Source organism: Ctenocephalides felis, unplaced genomic scaffold (genome assembly GCF_003426905.1).
Source record: "Ctenocephalides felis isolate EL2017-DRISC unplaced genomic scaffold, ASM342690v1 CF-g0.4_SCAFFOLD_01886, whole genome shotgun sequence".
NCBI lineage: Eukaryota > Metazoa > Arthropoda > Insecta > Siphonaptera > Pulicidae > Ctenocephalides > Ctenocephalides felis.
The window spans coordinates 100,060,812-100,076,864 of NW_020538040.1; the positions used below are offsets into that span (position 1 = coordinate 100,060,812).

Consider the following 16,053-nt stretch of genomic DNA (forward strand, 5'->3'; position numbering starts at 1 on the left):
CAGTTCATTTCAAAAATAAATATTTCGCTTTCAAATAAATCCAATCATTACTATTTCCAATTGATGTCTCTCAAACATATTTAAATTGTCTATAATTATATTAATTATAGTGCACAGACATGTGCTTTTTTCAATTAATTTATATAATTCAACCAAATTCGAAAGACTTTTTACCGCATTTTATGAAAAACGTTGAAATTTTTTTTAAGAAATTTAACAAATTATTTTGTGAAATATATCATGTACGTAGTCCTTGATATTATTTAATAATTTAATTAACTTTTTAAATAACAAGTAACATTTTTACTTACTTTTTTGCTAATTACAAAGCCATTTCCAATGGCTTGGTCGATCTTTTCGCAAACCGAATTTATCGAATTTATTTTAATGGCTTTCAAATTTGTGATATTCAAATTTTGACCTATTACATCACAAAAGAAACTTTTGATTATCATGTTTTTTAAATGTTTGATGAATTTTTAAAATTAAACGACGTGTCGTAGAGCGTTAATATTTTAGTATGTTCTCTTGAACCATGGTATCCATCAGCGTAAAAAGTTTCATAAAAACAGTTAATTACTAAGAAACGGCTCGGCCGATCTTTGTCCAAAACTAATCAGCACAATTTCCAAATAATATCTTTCAAACAGTTTTTCAAATTGTAAAATCGATTCAGAATTTTTGGCTAAAACGTGGTCAATTTTTTTTTTCACTTTTCTGCTAATTACAAAGAAAAGGCTCGGCCGATCGTCGCCCAAACTATGAGACGATAGTACTTGTAGAGTACTATCGTTTCATCAAAGAATTTTTGAACTTTTTAAATCGATTCAGCAGAGCTTTTGAGAAAACGTCGACAAAACGTTGGCTCACACACATACATACATACTTTTTTCCAAATTTGATCTCATTCGAACCAGAATGGCTTGAAACGCCGAGGAAACATAAAATTAGCAACATATAATTTTTTTTTGCAAAAACATAAATATCAAGTTCGGGAAGTAAACCCTCATCGGCCAAATTAAGTTTGGAGATGGGTATCGTAGTACTCGGAATTATTTGCCGTTGCCAGAGAGCAACATGCAAGTTTAGGATGTGTAAACAAGATTCATTAATTGTTTTATGAAGATTAGATATATTTTTATTCAATACACTTATCTAGTGTATAAACGTTATTTTGTATAAATGCATACAAATACACGATTCCGTATACTTCCTTACCGTGGTTGCTAAGAGGAACGGTGAAAGAGTTTTGGAGGATGAGAGTGAATAAACGACCAAAAAGGGTTAACAATAATAAGACAAATTCAACAATAATGGACTAATAAACATATATAATAAAAAAATATGCTTTACCATATGAATTAAGGTATAACTTATTATTACATTATGACGAAAAAATAAATTAATACATATAATAACTTAAATTATAATCTAATGATGTGGTAATTAATTGTTTCATAAAAAATCTGAAATCGAAACTACAAAAGCACAGTAGCACAGAGCCGCGTGCGGTGTCCCAGGTGGCAAGCGGGAGCTCTGATTAGTCGAGGGAATCCCGCGGGGCGAACAGACTCGAGAGCGCGCTCCCCCGGGAAGTCCCGAACTCGAAAACGTCTACCGCCAACCGCCCGCCTCACACCCGCGCAGTCAAGGGCTGACATTTAGTGATAATTTTCTATAATATTATGAACTATATATAGATATTTATTCACCATTTACATTTACCAAATAAAGGTACAAAGCTTATTATTATTGAATTAGTTTGTCTAGATCTAAAATTAGAATTATGAACTCATTATATACACATTATAAAACTAAGCTAACTAGCGACAGATATCGAATAATATAAAATAGAAATACGGACACCTAATAAGGTTTCCAAAAAAGTAAAAAAAATCGAAAACAAATAAAAAAGGTTATAATGCTCGGGAAAAATTTAGAAGATAAATGTCTATCTTCAAACTATTATTCTTTTTCCATGTTGTTATTGATATTATGTCATAAATATATATTCGGGTAAAAATAAATATATGAAATTATAACTAAAGTCTTATCTGAATCTTTTCTCAGCCCTTTCAGTGACCCTTACACACGCCATTCTCTATGGACTATATGACTGCCACAACTCGTCCAACACAGAACTCATACAGCCAGAAAACACCTTAGGTGCGTTCGCAACAGCTTTTTAGTGCAACTGGAGAAGATTGGCATTCAAACGAAACTACTCGTGCTCTTACAGTACCTACCTACATATAAACCAAATTTCATTTGGGATTTTTCTCATTTTTTTTTCTTAAGCTTCTAAGAATATAATGCTTTGATATATTCGCAAAATTCTAAATAAATACTGTCCAAGAAAACAATAATGGAAGATCTGTCCAAAGCAGGTTCCGTGAATCGAGTTAAAAATTCAAACCAAGAAAGATTTAACGTAAAAAAATACTATTGCCATATTATTAATTTACATTTTCGAGTAAAATTAGATAAAAAAACTGCTTTATGTCGAATTGCCCGTATGCGACTATATTCTTGCTCCAATGTTCCATATTCAATACACCATCGACTGCATACCGAATTGTGCCTAATACGTATATATGCAGTTAGCACACCATTTAACGAAAAAATTTAAAAGTATATCTCAATACCTATTGAATACATATTTAGCATTTTTCGCTGACTTTGGGATTACCGTAACAGTAGCATATCATTTTTTTTATTTAATCAGATTAATCATAACCTATTAGAAGAAAGTGAAAGTAGAAGAGACTGGGTACGGTTGTGCCAGGTAGTGACAGTCGTCACAACAGCTAAACTACACTGATTTTGAGATAGGGTCCAAAGAGAGAAAATTGTTCAAACAAGTTCCCATAATTGCTTTCAGTCAGCGTCTTATTATTATATGACCATTAACATGATCTGTAGACCACATTGCTTTTAAAGAGTCGAAAGTAAGTTTTTCCATTCGATTTCTTCTTAATAATAACTGTTGCTTGTATACAGATTACTTTGTTTGTTATTTTCTGTAAGTTGAGCACTAGTAGTTATTTACCAGCAATTAGTTTTTGCTTAGATAATTCATCTCAGACATAATTCATAGATGCGTTAGGTACGGTAGTGACAAATTTTGGGATTCGGTTGTGACATGTAGTTCTTGTTCTTTTCGTTAGGGTGATTAAACATATAAAAAATCTGAACATAGTCAAAATACGAAAGAGAAAGGAAAAGAAAAAATGAATATAAGGAAAAAAAAAGATTTCACAAAAAATATTCATTAACTTTGTTTAAAGATATGTTTTGTTATATATTGTTATATTTTGTTCATGAGCTTTGTTTAAATGTTTATGTTATGTTACATGTTAGTGTAAATCGTTATAAACAATTTTAGTGTTTATACCTATTGTTTATAACGGTTGTAACACTCGCCTATTTCTTGCATAATTTGATTTTATTATTAATCCACCCTTTTTATAACCTCTGCTAATATAGATATTTTTAGGTTCTCATGGTTGGTCATCTCATAAACCACGAAGCGTTGCTAATCATTCTGAGTATTTTATTTTGGTCTCTCTCAATTACAGAAATGTTGATCTGGCTGGCACAAGCCCACAGCTCTATTTCATATGTCCATATTAGAATTATTTTACTTATTTGGAAAAACAAATTGCTTCGGTTGCATTATTGTATCAATTTAGTAACTTCCCGTAGGGTAAGGTATAGTAATTGCAGAAAAATCGAAAATAAAAAATTTTATATATCTTTACGTGTCCAAGATTTCTAAATATTTTGGCATACCTTAGACACAATTGATGTATGTGTGTGCGGATACAATTTTTTGTCGACGATTTCGAGAACACCGATCAACCGATTTGAAAAAAGCATTCCATTCGTATTGATAAGGAGACGTGCTGGTTAGATTTTGGCGAAGGCAGGTCTAGCCGTTCTGAAGATACGGGGCAAAAAGTGCCAAAAACGGTAACTCAGTTTTTAAGAGAACGGAGCGTCCGATTTTAATAGTTCAAAAAACATTTTACTTGTATTGACAAGATGAAAAAGTGATTAAATTTTTGGGTAAGCAGATCTTGCGGTTAAGGACTCTCAATAAAAATAAGTTAAAAAAATGTCATTTGGCGGTAAAAAATGTTTATTGGACATATATACATTAAATTATCAGATATTTTATAGAGATTTTAATAATGCGTACACATTTTGTGTAAATTTTTTTGGGTTCCATACCAAGATTTTTAATTACGGTACGAGAAGTTCCAGCAATTTGCCTTAAGCACGCACCCTACTACTTTTTTAGTTGTTTTAGAAATATTTATACTCCAATATCATATTCCTTATTAATAGTTTAAAAATGTAACTAGTGAAAAATGAATAATGGCATTTGACTGCTGACCCATTATACCGAATATCACTGTAATTCCAGCACCAAATGTCGCTTTTCTTTCGTTTGTGAACTGAACGTGCATACTGCTTAAGGCTGACGATCATCCAACAAAGCTCAGGTATCACATTGCTTCGAAACAGGACACGCCACGGAATCCGAACTTGAAACGACCGAAGCTTCGAGTACTAGTAAACGGGGTATGACTATGGTATATCCTGGGGAATGATATTCGGGAAGAACTTCATTCTCTGAAAGGGGTATAGAATATGCAATGGGTTAATTGAAAACAGATTCTGACAAAAATGTTTCAAATTTTTATTGTCAAGGTAAATTACAGTTCTTTAGTTTATTCAGACTTAAATTACCGACCGACTTATGCGCAGTGGCGGATCCAGCTTCGGCGCCAGGGGGGGGTCATAATTGAAAAGTTTATATATATATTTATATATATATATATATATATATATATATAGATAGAGCGGGGCTTAAAGATCCGCGGGTAAAAAGGTCCACCACCGACATCTCAAAAACAAGTAAAGTTAAGGATTTCTTAGGACAATATTTGTATGTAGAGAGCAAAAATGTACAACCAGCCATCAACTCGATTCTTACGACGTTTAAAAAAGCATTTTTACAAGAGGTAAATTAAATAAATAATTATTCCAACTCTTGGACAAAATATCAAATCAAGGTTATATACAGAGTTATATCTTTAAAAAATGCATCCATAAAATTTATATTTTGAATTGGTTGAATAATGTAGCTAATATTTCGTTAAATCGTTAAATTGTTTATCCTCTCACCGTCCGATTTTACCCCGCTTATGAAGTCAAAAAGACCAAGTGACAAAATTTTTGAAAAACAGCAAAAAAACACATTTCTACAGTGAATTAGCTGGAAGTTGTACTAAACATAGTCAGATAGTTTTTTGTTTGATATGTCTTATTTGTTGTTATGTTTTTCGTTTAGTTTTTACAATATAATTGCTGAAAGTTAAATTGAACCCTCCTTACCCTACACATGTGTATTTTTTTTAAATAATCTGCGTCTTTGACGTGAGTCAAAATTTGACGTTGTTCTCTACGTTTTTTCGTCTGAACCTATGTTAAAATTTAACTAGTTGGTATTGGTATTTTGCCTTGAGGCAAGTTACATGAATTTCCCGATATGTGTAAATAAGCGACTTAATCAATAAAAAATGAATCAATTTATGAGTGATCAAAAGTATACCGAATCCATGCATTGAGCAATATATGAATTCGGGACACTTTTTTAGTTTTTTTTAAATAACATAAAATTTAATTGAATTTATTACACATAATTCAAATAAACGAACACGTTAACTCGGAGTATTTTCTAGAAGTAAATTTTCAAAAATCAATTATTTTTATAATTAAACCAGTTTCCGCAGAACTCTAATGGTTTAGTATGTTCATTAAGACCAAGTACTCTATCTAAAATCGTTTAATTTTAGATTTAACAAACGTCAAAAAAACTATACTCATTTTCTCAAACTTTGATGAATTTTTAAAATTAAATTACTTGTCGTAAGGCCGCAATATTTCAGTAGGTTCAGTAAGACCATGAAATATGTCGCTAAAAAAATTTTCATGATAATCGGCTTAGATTTTTTTGCAACAGTTTATTACAAGAAAACGGCTCGGTAGATTTTCACCTAAAACTGATCAGTATGATTTCCAACTAATATCTTTCAAACAGTTTTTGATTTTTTTAAATCGATTCGGTAGTTTGAGCTTAAATGTCGATGAAAAGTTTAATTTTTTTTTCTAATTACAAAGAATTTACGGCTCGGCTGATCTTCTCACAAAACTGACAAACGATAGTCCTCATTGAGATACATCAAATGGCTTTTAAATTTCTGAAATCGGTTCAGGCATTTTTGAGAAAACGTCGATCAAAAGTCTAATTTTGTTAAATGCCAAAAAACGGTACTAATTTTTGCAAGCTTTGAAGAATTTTTAAAATTAAACGACTTGTCGCAGGGCCGTAATATTTTAGTATGATCTACGAGACTATGGTATCTACCGTTAAAAAAATCATAAAAATCGTCGAACTTTATTTTTTTTTTTACTTTAATACAAGAAAACGGCCCGCCCAATCTCTACCAAAAACTAATCAGCACGATTCCTAACCAATATCTTCCGATTGGTTTTTGAATTTTCAAAATCGATTCAGAATTGCGAGCTAAAACGTAGACAAAATTTTTTTTTTACTTTTCTGCAATTTACAAAGAAATGGCCCGGACGTTCGTCCCGCAAAACTCAAAAACGCTAGTCCTCATCGAGATACATCGATCGGCTTTTAAATTTTTGAAATCGGTTTTGGAGAAAACGTCGATTTACGGCAAAAAATCTGTTAACATACACACACACGCACATACGTTTTCCAAATGTTAGTCTCATTCGATTCAGAATGGCTTGAAACGTCGAGAAAACATAAAATTAGCGAGTCGGATTTTTCTATGAAAAGATAAACTTCTCCTTCGGAAAGTTAAAAACTATAAAATAAAACTGGATAAGTGTTTGCGTTTATTAGTTTTTTGAGACAATTGTTGGTCCGTTTTTTTACTATTAGCAGAAAAGTGCAAAAATTATCGTCCATGTTTTTGTCAAAAATTCTTAACCGTTTTTGCAAAAACAAAAACTATTCGATTGATATTATTTGGATTTAAATGGTTTTTGGCAAAGATCGGTCAAACCGTTTCTTTTACATAATGGATTGTCAATTTTTTTGGCGATTTTAATGAAACTTTGCATGGCGTTAGAGTTTCTGCTCTAAATGAAATATTAAGGCCTGCCATAAGTGGTTTACTTATGATAATTAAAGTTTGGATTATTTGGCCGCGCTTTTAGAAAATTCACCGTGTTTATGTATTCGTATTTCGTATGTGTTCGTTTCCCATCAATGTGTAATATTTAATCCATTTTTCAAAAATAACTACTATATTTGAAAAAAATAATATTTGCAATAGTTTCTCACTTCAAAATGGTTTACAGCGATTAGGTATACTTCTCTAAATCAGTTTAAATCAAATTATTTATATATTGATTAGGTCGTCTATTTACAGACGTTAAGATTACGGAAAGTTCATGGTTAAGGACCACTCACAATTAGTTTAATTTTTTTATATTTATATGATTTTTTTTCCTAAACTGTAATACTTGATTCAAAATTATGTATAGAACGTATATTCGCAATACGATTAGAAAATCCTTAAATTTTAGGACCTTACCATTCGTCTATAATAAGTTAAACAATCAAGTTATAAAATGTGTTTGGTAACAAAATACATGAATAAAAACATTATGAAGTAATTTTGTTGTTGAATAACAAAATTTTGTTGTTTTATCGAAGTCCTAAAACAGGCTCAGGGGGGTGTCATGACCCCCGTGACCCCCCCCCTGGATCCGCCACTGCTTATGCGAATGATATTTTTTCATTTATATTAAATAATACAATTTGTATTGCAAACACAAATATTAATGTCTAAAATAAGTTCAATAATTATGGTATTAATTGATCTCTATTTCGTCGCGCCTTAGCTCATTTAGTTACAGTCCATTTTATGAAAATTACGTTTCTATTTATCTTATTATCAATGTATAATATAACTTAATTATACATAATATAAATTTTAATATTTATATATATTAAAATGGTAAATAAGTTTAAAGATATAAATAAACATTTTTAGCATAGCATTTGTGCGTTAGAGAATCTTATCCCATCCCATTTCTAACATGCTTTGTTTCGAGATATGAAAAAATGTTTACTTTCGATTTTTCTTGCGATTACAATTATTTACTCTATGGGATGTTTAAAAAAGCAATTTTACAAAAACATAAATTGAATTAATAGTTATTCCAATTCTTCTGATAAATATTTTTGACCTAAACCAGATCAAGGTTATATACAGTTTTATTTTTGTAAAAAAAAGCCCAAAAAAAATATATTTTGGATGGCTTGATTATGCATCTATTATTTCGTAAAATCCCTTAAAAATTAAAATTAAGACTTTGGATCTGTTTGCCACCTGGCTGCCCCTTAATGGTTAAAGTTATCGTTGCAAATTTAGAAAATAGACAAGTAATAAGATAATTTATAATCACTTATTATTTTCATCAATGTGAATATATTCAGGTAAGAGCCAAATGTCTAGCACCATACATGCAAGAAAGACATTCGACTACAAGGCGGTGAAAAATATATAAATATTCCAGTGCATCGGGTAATTGAATAAGAACAAAGAGCGCAAATATAGAATATTTTTACAGCGTCGTATAAAATGTAAAATAGAATTCGATATAAGATAGCAATCAAAAACACCTGCAATTCACCATCCAAACGGCATCGACGTGTATGAACAATAACCCTGTAGACAAATAGAATGATGCATGTGTAATATAATTTCCGGCGCCCATGTTTGCACTTCTGCACGGAGATAAAATAAATAAACTCTCATACAGATGCTCATCCTACTACAAAGACATAACCTATATATGAGACATATATATATATATATATATATATATATATATATATATATATAGAGTGGGCCAATTTTTTGCATATTGAGGCACCTCGCTAATTTAACTTTTTACATCATTTGAAACAATATTGTAAAAAAAAGCATAACCCGCAAATGAATTTAAAGTCAGCGAAAAATTTCAAACATTTTTTAATTTAAAGTAAAAATTGAAAAATCTCATGAAAAATATATTATGACATATATCGAGTTATACATCATTTTATTCGTAATTTTATTCTGCATCTTTCGTACGAACAAAGTTTTTTTGTATCTTTTACGGTTTAGACAGTATAAGGCAATCTGTGTAGTTGTTAACTTGTCAAAATGCAAAGTGCGGATAGGTTAGAGCAACACTCCTCACGATTCGATATTTCTCTAAAGAAAACATATAAACTATTATACATCATTAGAAAGGTCTCAAAATTCTTAGTTCTTTTTCCATACATCACAACTTCGAATTTTGCACGGTGTAGCCTACAGGCGAGTTGCCGTCGTGAAAATTTGGAAAAATCGGAAAATCTAGAGAAAATTATATGAACACACCTAACCATTTATATACCATTTTATTCGTAATTTTATTCTGCATCTTTCGTACGAACAAAGTTTTTTTGTATCTTTTACGGTTTAGACAGTATAGAGCAATCTGTGTGATTTACTACATTATCGCGGCTGCTGGCACCAGACATTTGCACTTTGAAATGCAAAGTGCGGATAGGTTAGAGCAACACTCCTCACGATTCGATATTTCTCTAAAGAAAACATATAAACTATTATACATCATTAGAAAGGTCTTAAAATTCTTAGTTCTTTTTCCATATATCACAACTTCGAATTTTGCACGGTGTGGCCTACAGGCGAGTTGCCGTTATGAAAATCGGAAAATCTAGAGAAAATTATATGAACACACCTAACCATTTATATACCATTTTATTCGTAATTTTATTCTGCATCTTTCGTACGAACAAAGTTTTTTTGTATCTTTTACGGTTTAGACAGTATAAGGCAATCTGTGTAGTTGTTAACTTGTCAAAATGCAAAGTGCGGATAGGTTAGAGCAACACTCCTCACGATTCGATATTTCTCTAAAGAAAACATATAAACTATTATACATCATTAGAAAGGTCTCAAAATTCTTAGTTCTTTTTCCATACATCACAACTTCGAATTTTGCACGGTGTAGCCTACAGGCGAGTTGCCGTCGTGAAAATTTGGAAAAATCGGAAAATCTAGAGAAAATTATATGAACACACCTAACCATTTATATACCATTTTATTCGTAATTTTATTCTGCATCTTTCGTACGAACAAAGTTTTTTTGTATCTTTTACGGTTTAGACAGTATAGAGCAATCTGTGTGATTTACTACATTATCGCGGCTGCTGGCACCAGACATTTGCACTTTGAAATGCAAAGTGCGGATAGGTTAGAGCAACACTCCTCACGATTCGATATTTCTCTAAAGAAAACATATAAACTATTATACATCATTAGAAAGGTCTTAAAATTCTTAGTTCTTTTTCCATATATCACAACTTCGAATTTTGCACGGTGTGGCCTACAGGCGAGTTGCCGTTATGAAAATCGGAAAATCTAGAGAAAATTATATGAACACACCTAACCATTTATATACCATTTTATTCGTAATTTTATTCTGCATCTTTCGTACGAACAAAGTTTTTTTGTATCTTTTACGGTTTAGACAGTATAAGGCAATCTGTGTAGTTGTTAACTTGTCAAAATGCAAAGTGCGGATAGGTTAGAGCAACACTCCTCACGATTCGATATTTCTCTAAAGAAAACATATAAACTATTATACATCATTAGAAAGGTCTCAAAATTCTTAGTTCTTTTTCCATACATCACAACTTCGAATTTTGCACGGTGTAGCCTACAGGCGAGTTGCCGTCGTGAAAATTTGGAAAAATCGGAAAATCTAGAGAAAATTATATGAACACACCTAACCATTTATATACCATTTTATTCGTAATTTTATTCTGCATCTTTCGTACGAACAAAGTTTTTTTGTATCTTTTACGGTTTAGACAGTATAGAGCAATCTGTGTGATTTACTACATTATCGCGGCTGCTGGCACCAGACATTTGCACTTTGAAATGCAAAGTGCGGATAGGTTAGAGCAACACTCCTCACGATTCGATATTTCTCTAAAGAAAACATATAAACTATTATACATCATTAGAAAGGTCTTAAAATTCTTAGTTCTTTTTCCATATATCACAACTTCGAATTTTGCACGGTGTGGCCTACAGGCGAGTTGCCGTTATGAAAATCGGAAAATCTAGAGAAAATTATATGAACACACCTAACCATTTATATACCATTTTATTCGTAATTTTATTCTGCATCTTTCGTACGAACAAAGTTTTTTTGTATCTTTTACGGTTTAGACAGTATAAGGCAATCTGTGTAGTTGTTAACTTGTCAAAATGCAAAGTGCGGATAGGTTAGAGCAACACTCCTCACGATTCGATATTTCTCTAAAGAAAACATATAAACTATTATACATCGTTAGAAAGGTCTCAAAATTCTTAGTTTTTTTCCCATACATCGCAACTTCGAATTCCGAACGGTGTGGCCTACAGGCGAGTTGCCGTCGTGAAAATTTGGAAAAATCGGAAAATCTAGAGAAAATTATATGAACACACCTAACCATTTATATACCATTTTATTCGTAATTTTATTCTGCATCTTTCGTACGAACAAAGTTTTTTTGTATCTTTTACGGTTTAAGAGAAAATCGAGGAAAACTGGTTTGAACATTTATTGTAAAATTAGAAAATTTAAACAAATAATTATAAAAAATAATATAACTATATATAAATTCGTTTTATATTCATTGAGATCTATAAAAATCAAAAATACATAATTTTATACAAAAGTTTAAAAAAACCCAAAAAACACCTAAAAACTCAATAATTAACTATAATTCATATTGTCCATATATATAAAACTGTTTGAACATCTAACAAAATTTTCGACAAAAATTTTTCTATCATAAGGGTTCACAGTTCGAAATTTTCCCAGACTTTTGTCTTGACGATTCACACCGTAAGCGCGAGCAGGCCCTCGCCGCAGGTCAAATGCACATCGCTTGGGACTCAGTCAAATACCTACGCTGTGGCCGCGCGCCTTATATAGGGGAATAGGTCGTGTCGAGTGCGATGCGAGCAAGCTCAGGCTAAAGTACGCTATGTTGTTCGGGCGGGTACGGATATCATTCCCCGGTGTAGTTTTTACATCATATTCGATACTTTTAGTCTGTCAATGATATATTAGCGTAACTTTTAATAATGTTGTGAGCCACATCTAGAATTATATACCCCGTATATATTCGGATGCTGGTTTGCGGCTATAGATAACTGGTGGTAGGATCATTCGTTTTTAAACGTTCGATCAGAGAGAGTTGAAATTATTTGGGTCTGCGGACCGCAAATATGAAATCTATATATTTTAATAATATAGAATTTTACAAATTGACTACGGTCAAATATATGTGAATATAGCAGAACTAGCAAAGCTTCTCGCAGCGATGGTCTTTCGTTTTATGAACGTTTGATCGGAGCGAGTTGAAATTATTTGGGTCTGCGGACCGCAAATATGAAATCTATATATTTTAATAATATAGAATTTTACAAATTGACTACGGTCAAATATATGTGAATATAGCAGAACTAGCAAAGCTTCTCGCAGCGATGGTCTTTCGTTTTATGAACGTTTGATCGGAGCGAGTTGAAATTATTTGGGTCTGCGGACCGCAAATATAAAATCTATATATTTTAATAATATAGGATTTTACAAATGGACTAAAGTCAAATAGATGGGTGGTAGCAGAACTGACGAAGCTTCTCGCACCGAGGATCATTCATTTATGAACGTTCGATCGGTGCGAGTTAAAATTATTTGGGTCTGCTGACCACAAATATGAAATCTTGTGATTACTCGACAAATTATTGCTGTAATCAAGTGCGCTCCTATAGTATAATATACTGTGGGCAAAAGCTTCTGGCAATGATCATTCGTTTCATTAACGTTTGACCGGAGCTAGTCGCAAAATATTGCGCAGTGTGCAAAAGCAGCGTGACGCAGTTTACAACCGCTTAGCGCTCTTATGCATTGTGTGAGAGCACTGCCATGTATATCTGCTCGGTATCGCCAGATGCCTGAGCGAATGACGAAGTTCGTTGTGAAAACGGCGTTCTTTTTGAATATTATACTTTAAACGCATAGCTCAATCAATTCTTTGGGCGCTAGATGAAAGTCTAGTGTTTTAAAGTCGATTGTAGTAAACGCTTGCGTTAGTATTCTATATACTCTGCACATTTTATTCAAATTGTGCGAATTTGAACATTCGCTTCATTGCGTTGTTTTAAGAAAATGAAAAATCAGCGAAAGCAGATTTTTCAATCTCACACACAGTGAAATATTCATATTTCAATTTTAAAGCGAGGACGTTTGTTTTTGGACCACAACGTGCTCTAAAATTGCTAAAGTGGTTGCGCGTCCTAGAGAATTTATTTTCTTGCGACCCGCCATATAGCCTGTCCAGACCATCGCGGTGATGGTTCGCACGGTAACCCGAGGCGACCCGTCGCTGCAGGTCAAACTGTCGTAGACCGTGTCTAGAATAATATACGCCGTATATGTTCGGATGTCGGTTTACGGCCGGGTTCTGGACCTTATTTATAAGTGTTCAACCATACTGTACAGCATATCCGCGGGCATGTGTCGTTGACGCAAAGACTCTTATGCGGAAAATAAAATATACAAATGCAATCAACTCAATACTCTCCGAGCGAGAATAAAAGTTAGTTATAACGATGAATTCTTATAATGAATTCGCCCCGACGTTTTCAATCTAACGAAGGGTAAAGAGACTGTTTGAAATTAACTGGGTCTGCGGACCGCAAATTTCATGTACGGACCGCCGTTTCGACGGTTGTTAAAGGTCTAGCCTCTGTGTAAGCGCAGAATATATAAAATATCAAGTCGCGATGTAAACTGTTCGTCATGTCCAGGGAATATCGTACGACTCAGATATATATATGTAAGAAAATTCGTTGTTTAGAAATATTCATCGAACTTTTCTATACAAAGTGTGGTCTCTCGGGTGACGCCGAGGGACATTTACGCACTATGCTATTATATATATAGCACCCTGGTTGATCCTGCCAGTAGTATATGCTTGTCTCAAAGATTAAGCCATGCATGTCTCAGTGCAAGCCACATTAAGGTGAAACCGCGAATGGCTCATTACATCAGTTATGGTTCCTTAGATCGTACCCACATTACTTGGATAACTGTGGTAATTCTAGAGCTAATACATGCAAATAGAGTTCCGACCAGAGATGGAAGGAATGCTTTTATTAGATCAAAACCAATCGGTGGCGGGCTTGCCTTGCTCACCGTTTGACTTAGGTGACTCTGAATAACTTTGTGCCGATCGCACGGTCTAGTACCGGCGACGCATCTTTCAAATGTCTGCCTTATCAACTGTCGATGGTAGTTTCTGCGACTACCATGGTTGTTACGGGTAACGGGGAATCAGGGTTCGATTCCGGAGAGGGAGCCTGAGAAACGGCTACCACATCCAAGGAAGGCAGCAGGCGCGCAAATTACCCACTCCCGGCACGGGGAGGTAGTGACGAAAAATAACGATACGGGACTCATCCGAGGCCCCGTAATCGGAATGAGTACACTTTAAATCCTTTAACGAGGATCTATTAGAGGGCCAGTCTGGTGCCAGCAGCCGCGGTAATTCCAGCTCTAATAGCGTATATTAAAGTTGTTGCGGTTAAAAAGCTCGTAGTTGAATCTGTGTCCCACACTGTCGGTTCACCGCTCGCGGTGTTCAACTGGCATGTCTGTGGGACGTCCTACCGGTGGGCTTAGCCCGTAAAAAGGCGGCCCAACTCAAAATCCTACCAAGGTGCTCTTCACCGAGTGTCGAGGTGGGCCGGTACGTTTACTTTGAACAAATTAGAGTGCTTAAAGCAGGCTCATTCGCCTGAATATTGTGTGCATGGAATAATGGAATAGGACCTCGGTTCTATTTTGTTGGTTTTCGGAATTCCGAGGTAATGATTAATAGGGACAACTGGGGGCATTCGTATTGCGACGTTAGAGGTGAAATTCTTGGATCGTCGCAAGACGGACAGAAGCGAAAGCATTTGCCAAATGTGTTTTCATCAATCAAGAACGAAAGTTAGAGGTTCGAAGGCGATCAGATACCGCCCTAGTTCTAACCATAAACGATGCCAGCTAGCGATCCGCCGAAGTTCCTCCGATGACTCGGCGGGCAGCTTCCGGGAAACCAAAGCTTTTGGGTTCCGGGGGAAGTATGGTTGCAAAGCTGAAACTTAAAGGAATTGACGGAAGGGCACTACAAGGAGTGGAGCCTGCGGCTTAATTTGACTCAACACGGGAAACCTCACCAGGTCCAGACACCGGAAGGATTGACAGATTGAGAGCTCTTTCTTGATTCGGTGGGTGGTGGTGCATGGCCGTTCTTAGTTGGTGGAGTGATTTGTCTGGTTAATTCTGATAACGAACGAGACTCTAGCCTGCTAAATAGACGTACTTTCTGGTATCGCAAAGACCCTCCGCTTCGGCTTCGGTCGTTGTTGGTTGTGGTTCTCACTACCGGCGTACAAATATATCTTCTTAGAGGGACAGGCGACATTTAGTCGCACGAAATTGAGCAATAACAGGTCTGTGATGCCCTTAGATGTTCTGGGCCGCACGCGCGCTACACTGAAGAGATCAGCAGGTTTTCCTTGGCCGAAAGGTCCGGGTAATCCGTTGAAGCCTCTTCGTGCTAGGGATTGGGGCTTGCAATTCTTCCCCATGAACGAGGAATTCCTAGTAAGCGCGAGTCATAAGCTTGCGTTGATTATGTCCCTGCCCTTTGTACACACCGCCCGTCGCTACTACCGATTGAATTATTTAGTGAGGTCTTCGGACCGGTGCGCGGCAGCGTTTCGACATTGCCGATGTTGCTGGGAAGATAACCAAACTTGATTATTTAGAGGAAGTAAAAGTCGTAACAAGGTTTCCGTAGGTGAACCTGCGGAAGGATCATTAACGTACATTTACTAT

At 34.4% G+C, this 16,053-nt stretch overlaps 1 protein-coding gene and 1 non-coding gene across 2 annotated transcripts in view; one reads left to right on the plus strand and one right to left on the minus strand.

The window, feature by feature from the left end:
* Positions 1-16,053, minus strand: part of LOC113375587 (zinc finger protein 423 homolog) — a 257,505-nt gene that overhangs the window by 190,323 nt on the left and 51,129 nt on the right. The window lies entirely within an intron of this gene.
* Positions 14,111-16,038, plus strand: LOC113378907. Its single transcript, XR_003367254.1, has one exon. It is a non-coding gene; the product is annotated as a small subunit ribosomal RNA (ribosomal RNA).